We start from the raw sequence: 27,382 nt of genomic DNA on the forward strand, positions 1-27,382 counted from the left end.
TTCTTAATTCACTTTACAGGTCATTAACTTTGCCATATTAATGTCTTTATACAGACACATATTTATTTATTCAGTTTATTTTCTTCTTTCCAGACATGTTATTACAACAGATTTCACTTTCATCAGTGTTTGAACATCAGCAACAACATCCAAAAAGAAAAAAAAAGGGGTTGACGGGTAGAAGCCATTGGCTTGTAAGGTTCACGTCGCCGTCTCATTGCAGCACATTGTCAACCAATTCATACTTTGCATGTCACAAATCGATTTCAATTAATTTATTCAGGTACATTGTTGTTTTAATCCGTCCATTTAGTCCAATAGGCATGCATCTTTGCACACCTCTTTGTCAGTTCTTGAGAAGAGTCCAAATTTTGTTAATGTTCATTTTGTTATCCATTTCAAGGGTTGTTTCTGGTCAATTTTATGTTTTAAGCGCCGTTGGAATGTCTTTCTTTGTGTGGCTGAGTTGATGTTGCTCTCTGTGCCTTCCACACTCCTAATCACTGGCGTCAGCATCACGGTTTCTGGCCTTCACATCCAAACCTTTTCCCCATTTCTCCAGCTTTTGCGTGATAGTCTTCTTGAGCCGAGCATTGGACTCCTCTTGCCGGTCACTCATCCTGGCTATGGCATCATTCAGCATGATAGCCATAGCCTCCTTATACACCCCGGCCATTGCCTCTGCTGCTCGGTCGGAATCCTCTTATGCTTTAGCCTGTTGTAATCCTATTTTTCTCAGCTTGCGGTGCAGCATGAATACACAAACCCCAAAGCTGTTATCCCGATTGTCATGGTGGTGAAGATGTACACATCCTCGACCTCTTCCACATCCAGTGGGGCCAGACACATAGTTTTGAAAGTATCCCAGCTGTCTAGTATGTAGCCAGCCAAAAAAGTCCCATCTGGACAATGGTGCTCACCAGTTCTGGTAGGTCTGGTGGAAAAAATTCTGTCGATTGTGTTAAGTGACCAGCTCAACAGATTCATCTTGGTTAGCAGACTTCGTTTCACTGAGTGATGAATCTCCTCCCAGCCCTACAGAGCCTTCTGAAGAGGCCTCTTTGCTATGTTGTCAGACAAACAGTTTACCTGTTTACCAGTGAAAGGTACAAATAAACAATGTTTTTGGTCACTTCCTGCTACTCTCCCAACAGGCATCACATTCAGAACCAGCATACGCTGCATTTAAAAACTCAATGATGCCAATGAGGTAAAATATTTAAAAAGTTTTACTCACACTGTTTATAGCGGAGCAAATTTCAAAAAAACAATGAACACTTGATCCCATCTTGTTCTATTTATGTTGTTTACACTGTCCACCCTTTCTTAAAATCATGACTGTGATTACAGTCAGTCAGTTATTTTCTTAAGTTTACCACCTAACTCCACCCGTCAGACAATTCTTACAAAGGAAATAATGTGTAATAGTTCAGCTGCATGTTCATTACTCACACCTCTGTATGTTAATTACTCCTTTGTGCTCTGCAAATGACAAGCCTGACTGCCCTCTATATTGTGCTGCTGACAGTTTGTTATTCCTCTGCAGCCTGAAATGTGCAACCTTCTTAATATTTGCAGCATCAACTTTTAAAGGGACTAAGAGTGGTGACTCTGCTTAGCCCTGGAATCACTCAGAAAATAGCAGTTTTAACTTTAATGGCCTCTTTCTCATATTATGCTGCTAATTTAAGGCATATGCTGACTGTGGAGAAGACTCATCCTTCATCCTGTAGGAGCAGGCAGTTGCTTTTAAGGTGATTCATTTCCCCTTTTTCCTTGACAGTCATGAAACACATGCTAGAGACTGTACGACATTCATATTTATGACCCTCGTAAATTTGGGTATGGCTAGGCCAACCTCTGTTGTGTGATCTGGTTATGTGAAAAATATTATTTGCTCATCATCCTAAATGATGGACTACTACAATATGTCACCAAAGATATTGTCCTTTTAATTCCACTTATTCTTCTTTCTTGCTAAAACCTGCTGCCAACAGTACACCGTCTTAATCCAGAGGTTACTAATGTAGCCGTGGGACGCCAGACTTAAGCAGACGAGGGTAGGGCTACAGACTTTGTCTTTCCAACTCCACTAAATCAGATTTGCTCATTTTCTAAAATTCACTGCACTTAAGCCAATCTTTTGGATTACTTGTTATTGTACCCATTCAGCAATGTCATATTTCTTTCAGAAATCGATGCAGTTTTTGTGCTCAGTCTAAGGAAGAGGTCAAAAAAGATAACGATAATGCAAGGGGGGGGTATGCTTTTCAAACGCACCTAAACTTTACCCAATTAGTCTCTGTGCTTTGACATTTGCATACAGTGGTTATCAATAGAAGAAATGGGTCTAAACACCTCAGTGTAATGTTTCCAAGAACATGCTTTTTACTATACCCTACTTTTCTGTCGGCTATTCAGAATTTATTTTTCAAAGTGATGAAAAGTGAGGGTTAAACATCTAGAAAGATTTCTTATTACAAAGTTATAGTTATTTAGCATGGACCTACAGAGCAGCTGCTTAGAGAGGAGCAGCAAAGGAACCACCGCTGCATCTCTGTTCACGTCAGGCGACTGACAACCTGCATGTCTCTGGAACAAATAGAAGGAGACATCACCAGCTGCTGCACCAGTGTCAAGGTGTCCCAAACTGCAACCAGTTCAGAAATGGAAGTGTCTGCATGAAATCCCATGTTGAGAAAACTCTGAAACACCTCATTTGAGTGTCTCTATTGCTCACAATGTGTCGCCTAATTAAACAATTAAAAGCAGACGGAGGTTAGCTAGAAAAACAGGTATTTTTCTTCATGAAGCATCAACATACCCCACCATGGTTTACTGCAAAGGTCTGGATCCAGACACCAGATATTCTTATGAGTCTGGGTCCTTTATAAGTAGGACAACAGTGAGTGAAACCAGAATCACAAGGATCCATTAGGGTCTCTCTGATGCAAGTTTCATCATCAGAAGGTGTATGCAAGGCTTCTGTGTGGATTTATCTCGAAAATAAAAGCATGCAGAGAAAAAGAGCAGGAGGTTACTGATCAGTAAAAGAGGCAAAGCGCCAGTTAAGAAATGTTCCCATCAAGACCTAGAAAAACTAAACATGTGGTTGTGCCATTCACGTTAGTTAAAAATGTGATCAGCCCTGTCTTAGAAGTTTGTAATCCAACCTTGAAATGAACTTCAACTGTTTTTTTGTGGACTTTGCAAAATAAATCAACAAGTTGAAAAAGGGAGTATAAAGTGTTGCAGCTTTCACAGCTGTTAGCTATCCATTGTCAATTTCATGATGCCTTAGGTGAGTTATTGAACCAATTACAGGCTGTGTTCCAGAGCGGGTAATTCCGAGAGACATCTCTGATATCCAGTGTTTTATACTGTATATTGATATAAGAAATGTTGAAGCAGTGATGCTCTAATCGGCTCGACTCTGCAGTGACATCACATGACTGTAGCACTGTCCAGGCCTTAATAGGAAGTACACCCTGTTGCTTTCCACTCTCCCCACTTCCCTCTCAGATACACTCTATAGCTAAATAACCCCACTCAGACTGTGACCACAGATCTCTTCTGATGTGTACGGAATGAAGGCCACCAGGTGTGAGTTGCTTCAACACTGATCTGTCGGCATCTGTTTTAAAAGCGGGTTAAAAGTCTCTTTCCCTTTCACACTCGTCCTTTCATCATTCTCTCCATGTCTTTTTCATTCATATATTCGACTTTGATTTGAGTTGCTGTAGTCAAGTCTCGGCCTGAGAGCTTGAAAAAAAAAAGAAGGATTGTCACAAAAATGCTGATAAAAATACCTTCCTGTTACATATGACTCTTCACTGTCCAGCTCCTTAACCTTGGTTTGGGGAAATAACAGGACCAGCTGACAGCGAAGTGCTGAATGCTCTCATGATGGATTGAGGCAAGGTGACTCACTGGTTCTCTGCATCCTAACGCAAGACTCTGTCTCTCCTCAGGGAGGAACTGATGGAGCTCTTACAGGCCACCAACTGTAGTTGTTCTCCTCTCCCTCACTCAATGTGTCATGATGAGAAATCTTGTCACTACCCTCCTGGTTGCCCCACAAATGTCCCTGCATAGACTAACTGCAGACATTTTAAGTTGTATGGTGGTCATCATCATATGGAGAAACAGGTGACTGTTATTTTAGAATGTACGTTCGTGACAGATGATATGGGGCACCTGGCCCTCTTCATGTAGACCAGTTGCATTTGCCATATGGCAGCTGGGCTATTTTGTGTCGCTGAGGAGTGGCGAAGAGAAAAGAGGAGAGGGGGCTGAATGATCCTCCAGGCATGACACTGCCACTGGAGGAGAAGTAATGAGTATATGAGTTCCCATTAAGATGTCACTCATTGCAGTGCAGTCATATTCTGCAATAGGCCGCGGAACAAAAGAGATCCAGTGCATCATCAGAAATGTATCCCACATTCATTGCCTGTCAGAACTCTGCAAATAAATTATCCCCACAGAATTAATGCCCTAGCAGAATCTACCATCTTTGTTATTTTTGTTTATGAGCTCAAACCATTTAAAAGAATAGATTTATGAAAATGATGTCTTTACTTTAAACACACAGTAATGCTGCCCATCAGCGTCTAAATGTTACTAGTTGAGGTATATCTTGTTTGCTTACTTCTGCATGACTTGAAAAAATGAATTTAAATAGCACAGTTCAATCTGGTATCAGCACACATTATTACCTATTACGTATCTTCCTGGCATACCATTGGCTAAGAGGGTTGCCACTCCACCTCCATGTGGAGCTAGAACTTGCTGTGTGGTGCTTATGGAGTGTCTGTGGCGTTCGGCACTCGACCCGTGAGGTAGTCTGATAGTGCAAATATAATAACTTTTTGAGTGCGAATTCGCTATGGACCCCAAGAAAGTGATGGAGAAAAGAGGAAAAGAAAAGACGAAGAAGGGAGTTTTTTTGTCCATACAAACAAAGCAAGAGATCATAGAAAAGCCTGAAAAAGGGATGCCTTTGGTTGATCTCGCCAAAGAATATGGCAGAAATGCATCTACAATCACCACGTTATTAAAACAAAAGGAAGTTTAAGGAGTTTAAGGCATTGTGTGGGTGGCTGGAGAAGTTCAAAAGGAGGACTGGAATTCACTCTGTTGTTCGGCATGGTGAGGCAAGAGCGCATGAACCAAAGAGGGCAAAAAACAATGGGGACAGCAGTTAAAAGATAAATGACCGTCATTATTATTCTTTACTCTATTCTTTGTTTTTTACGTTATGCACAACTCTCATTTATTGTGTAATAATCTAATCGTAACATGTATTTGTTACATGTTTTGATGCATTTTTATGCTTTATAAAACATTTATGTTGGAATCTTTGTGGGTTTGGAACGGATTAGAGCATTTACATGGAAAAACGTGTCTCTACGTAATTTTATACTTTACGTAATTTCTTCTGGAACCAATTAATTTCGTAAGTAGAGGTACCACTGTATTTGTATTTGGTCTTGATCAGATATATTATCTGCCAGGTTTAATTCATCTCCTTTTTTTTTAAAAGAAGTATCATAATCATATGTTGAGTCTGAGAACTTTTTCTTATTTGTGTGCGGAGATCTTTTTGAGTCTTGTTGCTATCACAGAAGCTCCGCGCGGATGAACTCGGTTTTAGCAAGTGCTTCACTTAATTCATGTCTGTTTGCTAAACTCACCAGTTGTAACCAGTCACTTCATATTTATAGTTCAAGCTTTCTTGGCAATGCCAAAGATACTTCATCAGAAGTTAGTTACATGCATGACGCACATATACAACATACATAATCATCAGTGAAATCAATCAAGTTGTGCACAATTGCTTTTATTAGGGTTTAATGTGAAGTTTCTATTATGTTGTTGTTCATTGACTCCAGTTTAACACGTCTCAGGGTCGACTAGAGCCGCGGGGCAGGAACGTTAACCTCCATGCAGCTACTACCCTGTACTTAAATCTATTTTGGAGAAAACTCACAAAGTACTTCACCATTCTGAACACATTCTGGATTGGATTTGTGTTTCCCTGAAATACAGCACGATGCAAAAATATTTCGAGATATACCTAAAATATTTAGGATAATGAATCATTGTATTGCATCACTGTGACTCTAAAGGGTTAATCACATTTTTACTGTACATGGACCACAGCAGTGCTGCACACTTCTAGGCTCTGGCTCTGCTCTGCCCAGCCAGATGGCTCCCATATGTACAGGATACCTAGTGAGTAATCAGGGGGTACATAGCTAGGTGGAAAGTGGGAAAAAGTGTAGTGACGTGTGTGAAGATATATTGGAATGCCTTTCCTTCTCTAAATATCTGCTTTATTCATTCTTAAAAATCTTGCTGTGAAAGTTGTGCAAAGAGAGGTGTCAATAGGAAACTGTTTTTTTTAGGGAGTGGCTGAACAGACCATAACCCTTCAGAGGTATGATCTCGGTTTGACCGCAGTTTGGTCTAAAGTAGCCACAAGCCCTGAACGGCTTAGTCCTGAACCAGACATGGGTTATAAAGGAGGACTGTGTAGCTACTGTGAGAAAATACAAGCACACATTAAAATGATGGCTTTAAACAGGAAACTGGTTGAGGGAGGCAGCTTGCAGAAACTGTATGATAATCATTCACACGACCTATATCAGTAAGATTAGTCTGATGATATGATGTCAATAATAAGTTGTAATCAATATGATACTGTATTTTGTTCTTGTCCTTTAAGCAGAGGTCAGATGCAGTAGAGCCTGTTGGAAGTTTACAGTCACTCATCTTGTTCAATCTTGACAATTAGATTGACTCTTCTTAAAGGAGGTTTAATCAATCTAATTAATCATTTTGTCTCCCTGCTGCCCTCCACTTTGTTAATGCTTCAGCTCTAAGGTGTGAATGGTGTGTAATTTTCTTTATATCTTGATTAAATTCACTCCTTGTCACTGGCATTCTTAGAACCAAAGGACAACAACATATACAAGTAGCAACATGCTGCAGTCACTTTCAGTCGATTGCTTCTATAATATGGAGCGTGGCCTCTGTTGGCACCGCTTTAATCTGAGTGTCTCTCTGTTAAGTCCAATTTTGCAAAGGGTTATCGATTTCATTAGTAATATTGATTTTTTAAGTTTTGTAAATCAATACTTATAAATTAATAAGAGACACCTTGTAAAGTGACAGGGCCTCTACACAGTACAACTGGCAAGGGATGTTGGTTGTTGCTGGTAAACTAACATTCCCATAACAATAATGATCTGTTAAGGCGAGCTGCAGTCAGCTGTGAATGGCTGCTGTAGTTTCTGGGGATGGAGGTCAGTGCTGTGTTGTGGGCGGCTGATAAACAGTGTCTTAATCCTCCTCCTCTGTTCAAAGATGGTTTTTCCAGTTTGACTAAAGTAGCTTCTTTAACTCCTCTCTCAAACCATGTGTCTTAAACCTGATTCGATTTTATCCAACGACTTCCTGTTGAATAGTAATGATTCCTATTCAGACTTATTGTCTGTGGTTTCTGCTGTTTGATTTCTGCTCCAACAGGAGTATAAATACAGTGCGCATCTGTGCATTAACGATCATGACTTCATCTCATCGAGTATTTATGGTAGGCAGTTATGACAGCACCCGGAAGTGTGCTATACGTTCTGTGAGTCTTGGACTTACGTGACACACAAAAGTGTTTTAAACAGTCTATCAGCGTGAGGGAAAAGGTAATACAGATAGAAGGTGGTTTAATATCAGTACGGGAAGGGTTCATAAACGTTTAAATTACTATAAATGATAAGATAAATAGTTTGTTTCTATATTGCTGAATTTGTTAATCGCATGTGGTTTCTGGAAACTCATGAACCAAGAGGAACGAAGGTGCACTGTGTCTGGATTCTCTACTAGTCAGTTAGAAATGAAGAAAACTCTTGGATGAGAGGCGAAATGTCTTCAACCAGCAAAAAGCAAGTCCAGTTCACTCTTTTTTGCTCTGAGAATGAGAATGAAATTTTGCAGTGAATTGAATGGTCAGCATGTGGTACATTTATCTCAGACACAACATCCTCTGATGCAGGTTAGTTGTGCACCATTAGTTACCATGGTGATGTAACCTGGTAAGAAGTGAGCTAGAATCTTAATGCAGGTTAATGGACACTGGTCAGTAAAGGACAAGAACTTCAAATAAATTCTTAACGCACAAAATTATAAAACAGGTGTTTGCTAAGACTTTCCTATTCAAACACTACTAATTGTCTATTTGATCATTTCTAGTAGGGTTTTAAAGTGCACCATCACACAGAATCACCTGCTTCAAACAAGGGACGTGTTGAGGTACGTGTTTTGCTAGAGCTTAGCTGCATTTGACTATCATATCATACCATGTCCTTATCTACATTAAGCTGTTGAAATCTTATTTATCTGGTTGACCGTCACTGACTATCATCAGTACTATTGACTGAATATGGAAAAAAATATTTTTACTACAATGACACAAAATTATATTTATCACTGAAACCAGACGAAACTTATCAGTACATCTTACACACACAACTAATGAAATGACTATTCTAAATGTGTTCTAAATTTCTCTGTAGAACAAATCTCAAAAAGTCTTTCATCTGTGAAGTGCTGCAAAATGAATTAGCCACATTTTGTCTCAAAAAGATACAGAACAATTTATCCATAGATTTGTTGTTTCCAAACTGGATTCATTGCAATTTGGAATAACCGGTCCTCTAATGCTCCTCCACTGATACAGAATGCTATAAGAAATCTTATGTCCCCATACTTGTTTCTCTGCAATTGATCTCTATAAATTTTAAAATCCTCCTCTGGGCTTGCGCTAGCCATTCGCCACGTCACCATAGGCGAAGTAAATTCCAAATTGGCTGCAAGGTTTTTAACCTGTGTAGTCACATTGGAGTTCGTATTTTTAGGAAAAAAAGGATAAAACAACTTTTTTGGACTCGCGAAAATCCCCAAGCGATAACAAACTTTCTCTCTCGCTAGCGCCTCTGTTTCCGTCGGCGCAATAGCCGACGGTAATAGCCGAAGTGACCCGAACGCTCCCGATCATTAAATATGCGCTCCTCTCATGACTCATCCAATGAAAAACAAAGATTCTATTTTTACAAGTTAAACCCGCGAATCGGTGACGACAAGGCGAAGACGATCAGTCGAAAGAAATTAAGAATCCAGTGTTATACAGTAGAGTTTGTGTTAAAACTCTAATCGAACAACAATGGTGAGTGCTGTGAGGGGGTAGGAGTGGTGACAGACCGATCAGAAGGTAAATGAAAGATATTATCAATACTTTTTTCTAGTCTTAGACTTTTGATCCCTGTGACCGGCAGGAATAACCAGCGATGCATGTAAATGTGTATTCACCTCGCTTGCTATTTTTCATGCCTTTTTAAATTGAAATGAAAAATCATGTTATTGAATTAAAAACAACAAAAAACTAAACTATGGCATACCAATGGTGTTGGTGGTGGTGATGGTCAAAGTTAAAATGTCTTCTAGTCCAAGTAAAACTTACAAGTAAACACTGAGTAATATTTTGTATGGCTGTGTCTTCACACAGTGACTGCAAGTTTTCAGTTGTTGAATCTCACATTTATACCTGCATAAAGTAGGACAGAAATAAAGATAGTTAAGCTTGAACTGTTGACTTTAGTGATGATTTAGTGATTAGATTTTACCCTCAGAATACACCAGAATGCAGGAAACAACCCCATTTTCTAAAAAATTTCCCCCCCGCACCTCCTCGCAATGAGCATTGGACGTCCGCGTGCTGCACCACTGTCCTGGACAGAGTTGGGCTTTTTGTGGCTTGCTCAATTCTTTTACAATGAGCCACAGTGGCTTCGTCATACTAGCTCTTAGTGCAAGCCCAGCTCCTTCTCAAGTACCAAGCCATTACCTGCCCTACTTCAGGTCCATACAAACTAAAGGCACAGAATGGGAACCAGACACATTGCACATTAGGCTTCTTCCCAGTAGAACTTCTTCCCCTCTTGGTCTGGGAGGCAGGAACTGTTTAGGATTGACATTTTCCTTTGGATAAACTTTGCTGTGAATAGTAGCTTAGGCTAGCAACAGCTGTACTGCTATGGGCTGAGTTGATGATGGTACCTCTCTCCTCTTCTTCTACTCCTTCTGTAAATATTTATCAAGTCTCATTTTGTTGTAATATAATAGAAATGTCCTCTTTTTGGCACAAGATATCTACATACAATATAAAATAGGCCATACACTCCAACAGACAGGGATGCTGACGGGTGACCAACGCGCAACAAGGTCACAACCAGAATTACGTAATCTTATAAAATATGAGGGAAGCCAGGCTTCCTGTAGACTGTGTGTTATTCCATCCTAGAGGTAGCAGCTCTCTCACTATTATTTTCTCTTTCATCTCATTTCTTCTGTCAAGGGTAATAAGTCTGTGTGTAATATCCACGAGTCAAGCGCTTCCTGCAGGAAGCTTTCCAGACAATACTGGCAATCAGCAGCAGCAGGAAAAAAATCAGAGGTCACTGAGCCGTAATCTCCGTGCTCACCCTGCACTACCTCTCTGTGAGCTTTTGGAGAGTCTTAAAATGCAGTGCTTCTGAATTTTCCTCTTTACCGTTATCCCATATAATCTGATATGGGGAGGGAAAGAAAACAAAACGAGCATGTGTCTTCCACATTACAGTAAAATGAAGGATGTCATTACTCTGAACTGTAACTGAAAAAAAAGACTGGGTCATTGCAAATGGGTGACATCATTCTGAATTGCTGGAAGCTTTTAAAGGAAGATGTTCTCAGGAATGAAAAGTCTACACCATATAAATATGAAAAGTGCAAAATAGATGAGAGAGTAAACCCTGAAGGTCGGAATGGTGCATTTAATCGATGCAACAAGACTCTGTGCATCTCTATGTGCGTGTTTGTGTATAAAACATGGAGCGCTGGTTAAAACGGAAACAAACCAACGCTCTCATCCACTATTAATGGTGTTTACTAAAATTTGTACAGTAGCTTCTGTTTAATGAGCATTCTGCCCTGCACATTTCCATATCCCTGAATCTACACTGTTCATAGCTTGTCGTTTTTGTTGTTTCTTCTAATGGAATCACTGCAGCAACCACTTTTCCCTCCTCTATTATTTTACATTTACATTATTATTCATGAAAATGTCACATATATAAACAAAAGACAATATTAAAGGAAGATGCAGCAAACAAACATTTAGCATGAGCGAACGAGGGAATGATTCAAGGTGTCCTAGGACACACATAAACAAATACAGTATGTTAAAAAATGACTGAACCAGGGCCTGAAATAAACAGTCCAACCTCTTTCATGAAAGTGGCTTAAAAACAATAATAATAATAATAATAATAATAATAATAATAATAATAATAATAATAATAATAATAATAATGACTAAAATAAGCTTTTATTTGTCATTATACAAATAAATTGCAAGGTAAATGTGGAGAGCTAGTCCTGATCTGCTGCCACTACGGACCAAAATAACCTAATGGTCCTAAGATGCATGTTTTTTCCTGAAGATGAGGGGAAAATGGAGCACCTAGAGAAAATCCATTCAGACACAGAGAATGGGTCTGTGTACATGTAAACTGTTTGGAATGGGGCTTGAACCCATGACCTTCTTGCTGTGAGGCAACAGTGCTAACCACTATGCCACCATGCCACCAGAAATTAACGTTCCCTGACTGAGAATCGAACCCGTGCTGCAATGTGCTGCAATAATAGACACCAGCCAGGTTCCAGAAGGGCTTATTAAGTACCAGCTGTGTACTAGTCCACTTTCCAAAGTAGACCCTGAAATATAGTACATACTTTCTTCTTCTTCTTTTCCTTTCGGCTTTTGAGAGAGTTCAATGAACATTTTGGTGCAGGAAACAGAGGTGATGAGGAGGTGATGGGTAGGTTTGGTATCCAGGAGAGGAATGCAGAAGGACAAATGGTAGTTGACTTTGCAAAAAGGATGGAAATGGCTGTAGTGAATACGTACTTTCTTCCAAAAGAGGCAGGAACAAAGGGTGACCTATAAGAGTGGAGGTAGGAGCACACGGGTAGACTGCATCTTTTCCCAATAAAGAAATTTAATCCATCTGGAAATATATCATAGATAAATTCAGCATGGAATGATATAATATCATCACAGTGATATTTCAGGATACAGTGCGCCCTCGTTCCTCGCGGCTAATGCCTTGCAGGAACCACACGCGAATAACGAATTCCGCAGTAAAGCGACAAACTTAATCTTATTATTTACTGTAATTTAAACGGTAATGAACCCTCCCTATACTGATATTAAACAACTTTCTATCTGTATTACCTTTTCCCACACTCTTATCCACTGTTTAAAGCACTTTTGTGTCTCACGTGAGTCCAATACTCACGGAACACAGCGCACTTCCGGATGCTGTCAGCCAATAGAATGCACGTACGGTATCACGTGACTGCCAACCAAAAATCCGCGATGAGGTGAAGTCGCGAGCATTGATGCACGAATGCACAATGTACTTCTCAAACAAGACATTTCAGTTAGTTGATCTCCTGACACGGTTTGTGTTGGATAAACTCATCATGTTTTACAATCATTGAACAAGTCACATCACATTTTATAATAAAATTGATATATTAGCAGGCTTGGGGAGAAAATTGGTTGGACATGTGTTGCATATTGCATAATTTGAAAAACCCGGCATTAAAAAGGTAAAATATTCATGTTTAAAATTTTTTTATTTGCATGTGTATTATTGTTTTAGTAGTCAGAACCTCATATAACAATAATGTAAAAAAACTTTTTTATGTTAAAATTTTTTTGTTTTTTCTGTTTCATGGTATCATTTATACTTATTTGTGTCTTTTTCACTTTTTAATGACTTATGTTCTGCTTTATAATACTTTAAATGTTACGTTCATACAAAAAAATGCACATTACTTTGTGTAAGCTGCACATTCAGTGTTGACACCTGACTGCCAGCCACAGAATGGATCTCCATGTCCCTCCTGCTCCTCCCTGGGGTCTGTGCTTGCAAACTGCTGGAAATAATTGGATAATTGGTGCCATGATAGTAAACAGACCAGATCGCTGACCTCTTATGCCTCAATTCAGAGTCAACTGAAGATGATCTCATTCCACATTTACATTCTAAATATTGACTGTATTACAGAGGCGAGACAGGTATCAGCTTGCTGCACCCTAAATATCTGTCCAGCGAGAACTATGGATGTCTGTTTATTGTTTACTCCTATTATTTAGAAGATAAAATCATGCTTAGTGTGTGGGTTAGGTTATATCAGATTGAGAATTAAATATGTTTTTCAATGTGTATTTCTGTCAAGTTCTTATCCAACTGGTGGATATATCCAGTTTCATCAACCATTTTAAAGATTTACAACAATATTGCTCTAGAAGCAGATACAACAGATACAGTAAAAAAACACAGTTACACAACTGTAAAAAAAACCCATCAAAATACCATCACTGATGGGGTCAAAAAATTGCACCAGCAGATCATCCCACTTTGTTTTGTAGATGTTGATTCATACTATTCCCTTTTGTCAGGATGGGAGCCGTGCAGCTTATGAAGAATAAAGGTCCAAACTGCTCAGTAATTGTTTAAGTCACCTAGTGTAATTTATCATATCTGACTTGTGTGTAGCACAGACACTAACTGGAAGTGGGCCATGCATGGCAGTGAGTGATGAGGCCTGGGGCTGTGTGCTGCTTCATGCTGTCTCTCTGTACTACAGCACCTCCTCTGGGGTTTGACCCTCACTGTTAAGGCCCTCTGTTTGGCAAATATCCCTGTCAGTTTGATAATCAGAGGGCCCTCATATCAGAGTAGAGATAATTCAGTCTCAGTCTACCTCAAAAAAATTCCATGAGGGGAGCCCTGTTAAACATAACAATGACGATTATTATGGGAAATGTGGAAAGAAAAATAATGTCCTCAAACTCACAGGAGACCAACCAAGCTGTAAATCAGCCACTTGCGATATAATTCTTTTAATCAGTCTTGCAAGCTCACTTTTTAAACAAACAAGTCGTTTTACTGCTCTGACCCATAGAGAGTGGAACAGTACTACTACCACATACACCATAAACACAAACTAGCTCAACTATGGATACATAAAACATGCGATTCCAAATGACGAAAGCAGGATGGTTATTGCAGGTTGAAACTATGTTTTCCCACCTTCACCAAGAGTTACATTTGTTGGCTAACTGGCAGGAAACAGCTACACACACACACACACACACACACACACACACACACACACACACACACACACACACACACACACACACACACACACACACACACACACACACACATTGAGCAGGAACATGCATGTTCTAAGGCATCTACATTTGCAACACTGTGTATGCACACTTGCATTCTGAATCTTTTTTCTCTTCCTGCTTCACTTTCTTCTTCCTTCACTTCACTGAGTTTGTGAGGTTCATAAACACTGCATTCCAGGAAAGAAAAGAAAAAAGAGGAAGTCATTGTTGAAACTACCAACGTCAGTGTTCAGCTCTCTGCTTGGTTTCTCATGCAGGGTTCATTAAAACGTTTAAAACAGCAAAACAAAAAAAACAACAACATCTTCTTCTTTCTTCTTTGCCTTTCGGCTTTTCTCTTCAGGGGTCGCCACAGCGAATCAATTGCCTCCATCTAACCCTGCCTTCTGCATCCTCTTCTCTCACACCAACTACCTTCATGTCCTCTTTCACTACATCCATAAACCTCCTCTTTGGTCTTCCTCTAGGCCTCCTGCCTGGCAGTTCAAAACTCAGCATCCTTCTACCAATTTATTCACTATCTCTCCTCTGGACATGTCCAAACCATCTCAGTCTGGCCTCTCTGACTTTATCTCCAAAACCTCTAACATGTGCTGTCCCTCTGATGTACTCATTCCTGATCCTATCCTTCCTGGTCAGTCCCAAAGAGAATATCAGCATCTTCATCTCTGCTACCTCCGGCTCTGCCTCCTGTCTTTTCCTCAGTGACACTGTCTCTAGACCAAACAACATCGCTGGTCTCACCACAGTTTTGTACACCTTTCCTTTCATTTTAGCTGAAACTCTTCTATCACACATCACACCTGACACTTTTCTCCACCCATTCCATCCTGCCTGTACACGCTTCTTCACCTCTTTTCCACACTCTCCATTGCTCTGGACTGTTGACCCTAAACACTTAAAATCCTCCACCTTCTTGATCTCTTCTCCCTGTAACCTCACTCTTCCACTTGGGTCCCTCTCATTCACACACATGTACTCTGTCTTACTGCGGCTAACCTTCATTCCTCTCCTTTCCTGGACATACCGCCACCTCTCTAGCCTCCACCTGTTCCCTGCTCTCACTGCAGATCACAATGTCATCTGCAAACATCATAGTCCATGGAGATTCCTGTCTAACCTCGTCTGTCAGCCTGTCCATCACCATAGCGAACAAGAAGGGGCTCAGAGCTGATCCCTGATGCAGTCCCACCTCCACCTTGAACTCCTCTGTCACACCTACAGCACACCTCACCACTGTCTTACAGTCCTCATACATGTCCTGCACCGCTCTAACATACTTCTCTGCCACTCCACACTTCCTCATACAATACCACAGTTCCTCTCTGGGCACCCTGTCATAAGCTTTCTCCAGATCTACAAAAACACAATGCAGCTCCGTTTGACCTTCTCTGTACTTCTCTATCAACAGCCTAGAAGCAAATACTGCATCTGTAGTACTCTTTTTTGGTATGAAACCATACTGCTACTCACAAATGCTCACTTCTGCCCTTAGTTTAGCTTCCACTACTCTTTCCCATAACTTCATTGTATGGCTCATCAAGCTTTTCTCTGTAGTTGCCACAACTCTGCACGTCTCCCTTGTTCTTAAAAATGGGCACCAGCACACGTCTCCTCCATTCCTCAGGCATCTTCTCACTATCTAAGATCCTGTTGAACAACCCAGTCAGAAACTCTACTGCCACCTCTCCTCTACAGGTATATCATCAGGACCGACTGCCTTTCCACTCTTCATCCTCTTCAGTGCCCTCCTCACTTCATCCTGACTAATCTTTGCTACTTCCTGGTCCACAGCAGTCATCTCTTGTAGTCTTTGTTCTCTCTCATTTTCCACGTTCATCAACTCTTCAAAGTACTCTTTCCATCTTCCCATCACACTACTGGCCCCTGTCAATAGACTTTCATCCCTATCCTTAATCACCCTAACCTGCTGCATGTCCTTCCCATCTCTGTCTCTCTGTCTTGCCAACCTGTATAGATCAGTCTCTCCCTCCTTACTGTCCAACCTAGCATACAAGTTGGCCTTTGCTACCTCTACCTTCACCTTACGCTGCATCTCCATGTACTCCTGTCTACTCTCTTCAGTCCTTTCAGTGTCCCACTTCTTCTTAGCTAACCTCTTTCTCAGTATACACTCCCGTACCTCCTCATTCCACCACCAAGTCTCCTTATCTACATTCCTTCCAGATGGCACACCAAGTACTCTCCTACCTGTCTCCTTGATCACAATAGCTTTAGTTGTCCAGTCATCTGGAAGCACCTCCTGACCACCCAGACCCTGTCTTAACTTCTCCCTAAAAGTCATGCAACACTCTTCCTTTCTCAGCTTCCACCATTTCGTCCTCTGCTCTCCCTTTGCCCTCTTCATCTTCCTCACCACCAGAGTCATCCTACACACCACCATCCTATGCTGTTTGGCTGCACTCTAGCATACCACTACTTTGCAGTCACTCATCTCTTTCAGATTACACCTTCTATACAAGATGTAGTCTACCTGTGTGCTCCTACCACCACTCTTATAGGTCACCCTATGTTCCTGCCTCTTCTGGAAGAAAGTATTCACTATAGCCATTTCCATCCTTTTTGCAAAGTCAACTACCATCTGTCCTTCTAAATTCCTCTCCTGGATACATGAAGAGGAAGTGTCGTAGGTCTTTCAAAAAAATCACAAATTGCACACTTTACAGAGTCGTGCATTGATTTCTAAAACACAATGTAATAAATCTCTTCATTAAGAAACCATCTCTCCATATTTTTTACTTTTCTGCTGTCAGTGATCCATTTTTACCAGCAGAGTACATTTATGCTGCTCCACCCCTCTTGACCTACACATTGGTGTTGCATCCCATATTCCTCCCCAGCACTTGAAAGAGACGTATAGTCCACATCAACTCATCCGCATCACGCTCAACTCATTAGTTGTAATTAATGGTGGAAACGTTCCAGGCCGCCCAAGGCAGCATTGAGTTCAAACCAGCCCGGCCTGACCCCTCCCAGTGCAGGCAAGCACAAGTTGTTTTTGTGCTTGGTTTGTTGTGGCACTTAATTGCACAGCTTAATGCACTTGGCTGCATATCCCAAACTGGAAATGGGCCAACTTGCAGGAAAAAGTTTTAGATAATTTTTTTTTAGCTGGACTTTGTTTATTCATGCAGAATGATGCTCTTACATGGAAGTGAAGCAGCTTTTGAGATGTTTTAGTGACCTGACACTGTGAACTATGTCAACATTCACTAAGACCTCAGCAGTATCAACACTAATCACTCTTGTCAAACTATATGATTTATCCTTCTTGTCAGACTTTTGAAAAGCTGTCAGTAAATGAAACGCATTAAGTATGTCAGCCCACTATCCCAAATAGTGGGATAATTTTGGCCACACTAATTGGGCCAGTTAATGTGGCCCACAACCAAAAACAGAGATGAGATGTGGGGGCCACATCCTTAAAGATGTGCATATTTGTGTACAAAGATGCACATCTTTAAGGATGTGCACCTTTATTTATAAGTCTCATCCCAAGATTATGAGTCCTGCATCTAGTTCAGTAAAGCTGAGAGCAGTAACCATGTCATACTTCAACAGCATGCTATTTATGGTATTGTGGTAAAAAGTTTCAACACTGTTATTAATAAATTTGTGGTTTTGTTCAGTCTTTCTTTGTGTTGCTTTGCTCACATGTACAAAGTTCCACTGATTTTCTCTGTTTGTATCACATAGTGGCCTTCAGCAGTCTCTGTTTTCACAATAGAGACTCTCATATGCATTATATAATGCTGCAATGCCTGCCAGGGGTATTACAACCAGGCTTTGATGGAAGGTTTGAGTATGAATAGAGGGTGTATGCCTTGAACTGAAATCTGCCTTCTAGAGTTTTCCAAAACATTCAGCTGCTTGGAGAGATCACAGTTAAAAATTGGCTTGGCCATTACATTTTCCGTCTTCACTGTTTTCCTTTAATTTCTTCCAACCAAACCCCCTCTTGCACTGAAACCATGAATGACCCTTGTGTATATGTTTACAATTAGTGTACGTTTGTGAACAATCACAGTAGAGTGTGGGGTGTTGATGAAGTGTTTGAAGGCATGTGATCAGCCTTTAGAAGTGTGGATGTGTTTTCTGCCTTAGGAAAGATTACAGTGTGTGCGTGCACACAAGGTCGATAATTGTCCTTTGACTCCTTTGACGTAAGCTGATTCGAAACTGTGTAGAAGCCAATGTGAATCGTGCTGTGCCATGTCACATTAGACACCATTATATTATCCATTCAGGGCCGTGCAGTCCCCTCATTCCCACAGATATGTCAAAGTGACGGATAAATGACAGTGACACAGCCTTTAAATATGTCAAGGGGTATTAGCCACATGTTTTCATCACATACATGGGCAGCATCAACTCACATCTGCCACTAACAACGATAGAGGACTTCCAGTCCAAACTGTGAGTCTCCACAGCTTCCACAAACTAAGGAACTAAATCAGACTCTTGTTTGAAATGACCTGGCTGACATCTGCAAGTATTTAAATATAGAATCTTCTTTAATTTCATAAAAATATGGACTGAACAATAAATTACCCTAACTTAACTTCTACACAGTGAGGGTGAAAGATCAAACAAAAAGGAATGTCACAAATTTAGGCTGTTAAGACTGCAGAGGAGCATTTTACTCTATTGGACACACATTCTGTTAGTTGCTGTGGGATCTTCTCTTGATGGCAGTGCCTTTGCAACGATTTCAACACATTGCAGACAAATTCAGGCTTTTTAGGTGTCTGACTTTCTCATTTTTTCATCAGTCCACCAGCAGTTCAGCTAAAACCTCAACAGTTCAGATTGACTGATGTAGAAAGAAAGCCCTGATGACAGGGAAAAGAATGATTCCTGAGCAGTAATTTGTCTAAAATCCAGTGCGACTGCTGTCGTTAAAAGAAACTCACTTAACTGACTCCTGCAACCTGACATCATGACAAATATCCCACAGCAGTTTCTCAGTGTAGAGAGAATGGGAGATGGTGAATTGGCTGTTTTGGCTAAATCCTCCAATGTCAACATGTGCACTATATTGTATAGGGCACGACTGGTCAGTGAATAAATACAGTTACATGTTTGGTCACAATCATTGCTAGACACTCATGTGTGTATTAGCACGATATACATATTGAAATACTATAACAAAAGTGATTTTAAAGACTGTCCAGAGTTTGATGTATTACTTTCTCCAAGCTGAGTGAATCATCAGCCAGTGGCGAGCTGCACCTCCAGCAGACCCACTGCAGCCGAGACACTCACTCTTCTTTGGCAATAATGCTGACGAAAGACAAAACAGGAGTGTCACAAGAAATGCAGCACTATATGTTGTTTGGTTTATTTAGCACTAGTCCTTTTAAAATGAATTGTTTCATTATTGCTTCTGTCTCAGATGCAGTTAAACACATTAACTTTGTCTGATAAGATTCTGAGTGGGTTTGTGTTATTTCTTTTTCAACTGTCACTGGTGCTCCAGTCTTCTGAATCTATCCAAGGTCAAGTGCAGCTTGATGTACTTTTCTCACCACAGAGAATTACAATATTGTTAACCAGCCTTGTATTGCGCCTTTTATATTTTCTTAAAAATAGTTTTAATGTTGATATTCCGTGATTCTTTGTGCAATTTTCCTGGATTTACAGTGGCTATTTGATAGTGGGAATGGTGCAGGATGTTTTTGATGATGTAGTAAAACACAAGACAAATACAGACTACAATGGTCCCTCTAAACAAACAACTACATTTTCTAGTATAAGCGGATCTTTATCTGTATTTAAGATGGTTTTAAAGCATGTCAAATTCATCCAAGAATTTGATTTGATTTGGATTTCAAATGGATAAATGGGATCAATAAATTCAAACCATATTAATAGTAGCCGGTGCAGTGAGAGAAACCCAAGTCCTGATTTCATGGGTACTTTGCCCATATGCTAAGAGGTGTAAGTGCACCCCCTCTTCAACCATCATGTTCTATTACTAGTGTGATGCTGTGACACAGCCTAAACTGAGATAGTCTACTCAAACACGCCCGTGCTTGCAAACAAAGCACTGGTCAGTAGCCCTGCAGGCTGCATGACCTGGGTGTATGACCTCTCTCTGCTTGTTGGGGGAGTGAAGGAAGAAAGCCCAAATGTTTGTTGAGCTGGTCATCTGAGAGAATTGTGGAGAGAAGAGAATGTCAGTTGGTATGTGCAGTAGCTCTATCAGCTAGCATGGGCCTGTGAAGCTGAGTGTTAACAGGGCTTGTGGCTCATTTGGCAGTCTCAGCAGGAAGGCTTGGTCCTCCTGTTCGACTGAAATCATCACAAATGGCACCTCACCAGCCCCGGTGTTGTTGGAATACCACCAGAGAGGTTTTCTCCATCCTTGAGAAGGATTCACAACAAGTCCTCTAACAACTCTGACAAAGCCAGAAATGAGGGCCCCAGAGGAGGGTGTTCATCTGGTCCATCAATCTCACTGAAGAGGGAAGAGCGTAGAGGGAGAGGCTCATGCCTCAGAAGTCTGGAATGGAAATTTTGGATTTTAAACACAGGGAACATTGCCCCCCATGTTGAAGGTCACGTATGGGCATGGCCCCTATGACTCCTTTCCTCCTCATCTTTCTATTTGTCTTCAACATACCCACCTTCTGAGGGAATTCCTTGTTTGAAATAAAGCAGATTACACTCCAGGGTTTGTCAAGGTGAGAAGAGAAGCTGAGATAACACCAGGTAGGACAACACCAGGTAGAACAAATTATTAAGACACTGCTGATGGCTGAATTTGTGCTGCCACAAGCCAATATGAATGCTTTTACAGAGCTTTACAACACACAAAAATGATAAATTATCATACATTTAAAATACTTAATCGTATAAATATTGATTTACTTACGTGATAAACCTTTTTCCTGAATCTGTGTTGAAAAGTTTTAGAACACATTAAGAGTTCACTCTGAGTGGATGAAACTGACTCCATGGGTCCAATTGCCGTTAAATATTCATTTATATTTCATACTTAGTGATATATTTCATTCTTTAACCTACAGTCATATGTCATCCAATCATTTGCAGTTGATTGACCATTTCATGAAATCTTGGCAGGTTTTGTGATCTACCTCACGTGATTAGAACATAATTACAGATATTTAATTACAGATAATAATCAGGTTTAGTGAGGGTATAACACACATTTATATATTAGGCATATAGACTGTACTTTTATGAGCAATACTGTATACATATAGATTGCATACATTTTTTTATTTAAAAGTACACCCTTTGAAACAGCTGAAACACATAGAGCACAACTCATGTATCATCATAATAGATTTGGTCAGACCTATCTGAAACATGTGAGATATCATTGACTAAATTACTTCATAATATATGACTTTAGTCCTTTGAATCAACAGATGTAGGAAAATGATGGACAACACGATTTAATTAGAATGTATAACAGAACTGAATATCAGACCCTGGACTGTATATCTATAGGTTTTTCCTGGACATATGGCTGTCCGAATTTGTGATTACTTTTTCTCATCTCTGTTTTTGGTTACCACATGGTGTATTTCTTTATATATTTTTAATACTAATCTCTGACTAGCATGAGTATGCAGTATGCAATAAGCACGAGTATGCAATGCAGCATGAGCATTGCTGCATTGCTTTCGCTACCATTGCTGGTAAATCCATTTGATATACGTTCAACCTCTCACCTATCAAACCTATCATGACTACTTGAACCTTTACAATAAGTCAGTTGTATGAGCATGAAATGGCAAAAATGAAACTGTTTTATCCCAAACTTTTTATCTTTTCACTTGATTCCATGAAAGACAAATGTACAGAAAAAATACGGCGAAGACTGATAAGTTGGAAGACTCAAAATCAATGAAAACCAGGAGATAGTGCAGGAGAGTCAATAAATTAAAGGGGATCTGGAGACGACAGACCCCGACAGTCACTTCCCCATTCATCAAATGTTATAGAGGTACAAACTGCCCAGATGAGAGAAGAGAGATTTCACCTGTCACTTGCAATGACCTTGTGACATGTGAACCTAGATGCAGAAAGGACAAAATTACAATCTAAAGGTTGGTTTATAGTAGCTGAGGCCCTTTGGTGGAACATGAGATAGTGTATCAGTCTCTCGGCTCTGGGATCAGGACAGAATGACTTGTAGAACATGTGAAACGATCATTCTTCATCAGCTCCAGGTCGGTAACTACCAATGAAAAAGTAGTATTGTGGCTAGCCCAGCTACAGCCTCTCGTTCAGCGTAACTTATGCTGATCAAAAAGCATTTAGATACTACCCATATCAATAATTATAGGACCAGAAGAAGATATATAAAAATGCTTGAATGGTATTGTGCCTTGCTGCTGTCATTTGGGGATGACCACAGGCGAGCTCATATCCTGAGGGTGTTGATACGAGAAGAGCCACCATGACATCAATCGCTGGAGGATGTCCTAGTCACTGGCTGGAAGCCATCTAAGCCTCAAAGATGAATAGCTACACCCTGCCTTGTGCTTCCTGGAGAAACCGTATGGTCTCAACCAGAAGGCTGACAGACTGCTGGCTCACCCGTACAGAACATTGCACTGATTGACCGTAGAGATAGCAGTCATACAACATGAAACATGAAGAGAGGGAGCAAGGGAAGCAGAGTAAATTGTTGGATAGACATAACACAAGCGGGAAGTAATAAAAACTCCCCACCACACAAATTAATGATTACAGCATGCCGAAATTCAGGGCCCAACCCTCACAATGTCGTTGTGTTGTTTTTTTCTTTTCCTACCTCTCTTTCAGCAAAGACATTGACTAGAAGAATCAAACTACATTATAATTTTAGTGAATAACTCTGAACAGAAAGTAATTTAGTTTGTGTTATTTTAAAATTGTTTCAACCTTTACTCATGCCACACAGCTATTGTCCCTGTTACACTGAAGACAACTGAATTATGCAAGCACAGTACTAGATGTTAATGTGGCTGATGAATAGAGATTGCTTTTCTCCAGCCATCCACATTTCACCTGTGAAATTAATTGAGTGATCTAAACTCTCCAGCAGTAAGGATGATATTTAATACCAGTCATTTGATTGGTAAGGCTGCATTTGCTGTGTGCAGATGGGTAAAAACTGTAGGTGGTTTGAGAAGGACGTTTTTGAAGGTAATCGATTGTGTGGCACGTGGATTTCTAGGTTTGTGTGACTGCATCAGGGTTAAGTCTGACTGAGACTCCTGGTGTGTTTGTTTATCCCGGCCATCCCGTCATTTGAGATGCAGGCGTTATACAAAATGAAAATCGACCAAAATGTTCAAATTTGAAAATAATTACATTCAGTGAACATGTTGATGTTGTTATCCTATATGTGTTGATCAAAGCTAGACAGTTTTGTTAACTACTAGCTGGTGTTATTCAGTTAAACGCAAGCTGACAAATGGCTATTTAGGTAGCTCATTTAATAAGATGCGATCAAAACACTATATGTATTTGTTTATAATATACTGTATAGGGTAGCATTAGAATTCCATATTGTATTTGTTTTTTAGTAAACAGGATATCATTAAAAAACTAAATGCAATACGTGGAGAGCGACAGATGACATCTCTTGGAGATGCCAGACAAGTGAGACAGGTGAAGAAGAAACAGAGAGAAAGAGCAGCATTCATTCCACCAAAGCACAGGAGCAAGATCTGATTAGTGAAGAAAGACACAGGTTCTAATCAGTTAAAGCTTCTCAGTATCCACAAGATCAGTTTGGTTCACAGAAACAAGCCTTCCAACCAAAATGGTTCCAGAGTGTCAGCTGACAAAAGTACGCACCTAGAGGAAATACTTCTTTAAGCTTAAGTTATTTTATTATTTTTTTATTCAGTTTATTTCTTTCTTTGCGAACATGTTATTACATCAGCCTTCACCTTCATCACATCAACATCTGAAAAAAAAAAAAAAGGGGTTGACGGGTAGAAGCCAATTGGCTTGTAAAATTCCGGTCTTCAGAATTAACAACATCTCTCTATTTGCAATGTGTGGTAAAAATTTCAGACAGATTCTTGAGACTACATTGTGAATGTAGTCTCAAGAATTAGAAAAAGGCACTATGTTTAATACAAAACACAAACACTTGGCTCTGTAATCCAGTTCACCAAACCATGGAACCTATTTGGCCACAAAAGATTTGACAAAAGGACTGATTGCCAAATTTATTTTTACATCTTGTACTTGATGATGATAATTGTACACCTAGTCCGGTTGTGTACATTTATTAATGCTAATGTTACATTACAGCAATATCTTTGATGACTAATTCAGCAACTGAGATTGAGAGAATAGATAGAAAGTTAAATTGATCTAATAGAAGAAGACTTAGAACATTACATAATTAAAATGAGAAAACCTAAACGTAAAATACAGAATCCCAAAATAGACTATACATTATAAATACAATTAACATTGTAAAGGCTGATCCAACCACAGGGTTGGTAGATTTATTAAATATTTAATATTGTCTACATTTATGTCATATTGTGTTGTTTTGTCTGTGTCTACTTCCAAAGTAGTTACATAAACATGCCAGCAGTTCAATTCCATCCTTTGGTTTGTGGTCTTTGCCTCGTCTGTTTAATTATAACTTCTGCTATGGGCCTGGAGATTGGCCCCAGCTTTCTGCAGTTTCTGCAGTGCCACATAAATTATGAATATGATGAAATGATGACGTGAGTAATGTCTCGTTTTCCAGAATGTTGACTTCTGTGCCATGTGCATTTTTGGGACACCTCACGCATTCATGGCAACAAAATTATCTATCTTACCATTAAAAGAGGGCTGACCCTAGAACTGTCCCTGGTAAAGAAAAGAAAGAGCGCTGTCAGAGCAGGAAAATGTTGCCAGACCAGAGGGGAGAATAAACAAATTCAAAGGTGTAGGCGCTGATTCTCTTTGAAGGTGTGTACGGTTTCAGAACCACAGGTGTCCAAGGCCGTAAAAAGCTGCTGTTGGCATGAATGAGACATAAAAGGGAAAATGCCCTGCAGGCCTCAACTGCAGAAGAGGCAAGAGAAATGCAGGAAGTATTTGAAATACGTAGTTGTAGGCTCTCACCTTTAAATCCAACTTCATCAGCCTCATGCATACATGACTAATTTAGATAATTAGTGAGTTATTTCAGAATAAGTTGTTGCAATTTTACTAATATTCAAAAATAAGGAGAAATGATGTGTCTAAAAACTGAAATACATAATGAATATTTTCTGCGATTTCTTTCCATGCCTATCTAGTTCCATTAACCTTGTCATATCTGTTATTACATTTGTATGAAGCTAAGTTCTTGCCACAGAGGGTCAACCTCAAAACAAATACAGTTATAAGATATAAGATTGAATAAATCCAATAAAAAAGCCCTACAATAAATCCCATATTAAAAAAAGTATCTTAAATAACACAAAAGCAAGCCTAAACACATCTTTAGCAGATGATTTCACCAATATTTATGTCCATATATTGTTTTAGAATAAGTTTTTACATCCAGTTTTGTATCTTAATAGTGTATTACATATTGAATCTGTCCACCTCCTGTGTTGTTGAATCGTTCAGTCATTGACCCACACCTGATAATCATATAGTTCAATTGGCTATACTGCAGTGTAGCCAATTGATTAGTTTGACAGTGGATCTGATTTATATTCACTGTGTTTTGCTTGACCTCCAGGTGTGTCGCCGGTTTAAATAGATATTTATATTTACAGTTTTACATATTTACAGGGGAAAGCAGCCATCTAGACTGCATGTCATGGATCACCCTGTTATTACCACGTGATCTTTAGCATCGCCATCAAAAAATACATACAGTAGCTGTCAGTAGGACAGCTATGTCTTCCATAGCTCTAAAGCTGATAAATAGAAAGTTTCTCATTAAAACGTTTATTAAAATGCATCTAGTTTATCTTTAGGTGCAGATATAGAAACATGACAGCTGGTGGGTTTTATGAAGAGTTACACTGTGCAGTTATTTTTTGGAAAACATCTGTTGTCATGGGATTACCAGGACTGGCACTACTCTGGTAACATCTTGGCTCAAGCTTTTTGAAAACATTAATTTGCTTGTGGCTACGAGCAAGATGGGATATCAATAAAACCATATCTGAATACTTGATATGACACGGCAGGTTGCATCCGACTGTTTTATAATAAAAGTTAGAAGCACAGGGAAACAGCTACATGTCAACAAAAACCAGCCTCTGCTCACAATCACAGCAACCATCTCACTTATTAGAACATAATTTCATTTTATTGTCCTGCTTCCAAACCTTTCCTAAGATCTGTAACTGCCTGTAGCTACAGCAGTTTTCTGAAACAAAACATGTACAGTATTCTGAAATACACCAAGCTATTCCTTACTTGAACAAATACAAAATGGTGCATTACAGAATGCGTGACACCTACATCAAGTGAGATTTAATACTTAATAGTTCTCTGAAATGCACTGAAGTGCTCACACCTACAGTTGCTAGTGAAAGCAGTGGTTACCATCACTCCTTGGACATTTTCACCCCAATCCAAAGTGTCTTCTGTGGGTCTACAGCGATGACAAGCCACTGCCCATCATCCTCTAGGCTTCCTGCTCATCTCCTTTCACCTGTTCCCGAACCAGCAAGAGGTTCTCTCCCTGCCTCCCACAATCTGAGAGTCGCTGTCCTCCAGTCCTTTTCTGTTGCCCCCAGATCAGTGAGTATTCTGCACAACCAACTCTGCAGGGAAACTCCTGCAGCCAATCTCAATTGGGTATAGTAGGTATGCCATCCTCTGTCCCAGTCCTGTTGGACTGTTTCATGTTAGTTGGTTGGTTTTCCTCTGGGTGGCCTCCTCTCATCCATCAGTTCTATCACAGGGATTTTTTTTGGCGTCCTCAGACCATACGATGATGTCAGTCCTCATGGATGTTTGGACAGTATGTGGAAAATGTAGTTTCTTCCTCCACCGTCATCTCCCATGACTGAGCCGTGTGCAGGAGGCCGTTCTGAAGTATTGCTCTGAGACAAATATCTTTTCCCA

The 27,382-nt window shown here is 39.9% G+C and overlaps 1 protein-coding gene across 3 annotated transcripts in view; it reads right to left on the bottom strand.

Annotated features, from left to right (window-relative positions):
- Positions 1–27,382, bottom strand: part of btbd11b (BTB (POZ) domain containing 11b) — a 71,329-nt gene that overhangs the window by 22,694 nt on the left and 21,253 nt on the right. The window lies entirely within an intron of this gene.

The sequence above is a fragment of the Antennarius striatus genome, chromosome 4 (assembly GCF_040054535.1).
Source record: "Antennarius striatus isolate MH-2024 chromosome 4, ASM4005453v1, whole genome shotgun sequence".
Classification (NCBI taxonomy): Eukaryota; Metazoa; Chordata; class Actinopteri; order Lophiiformes; family Antennariidae; genus Antennarius; species Antennarius striatus.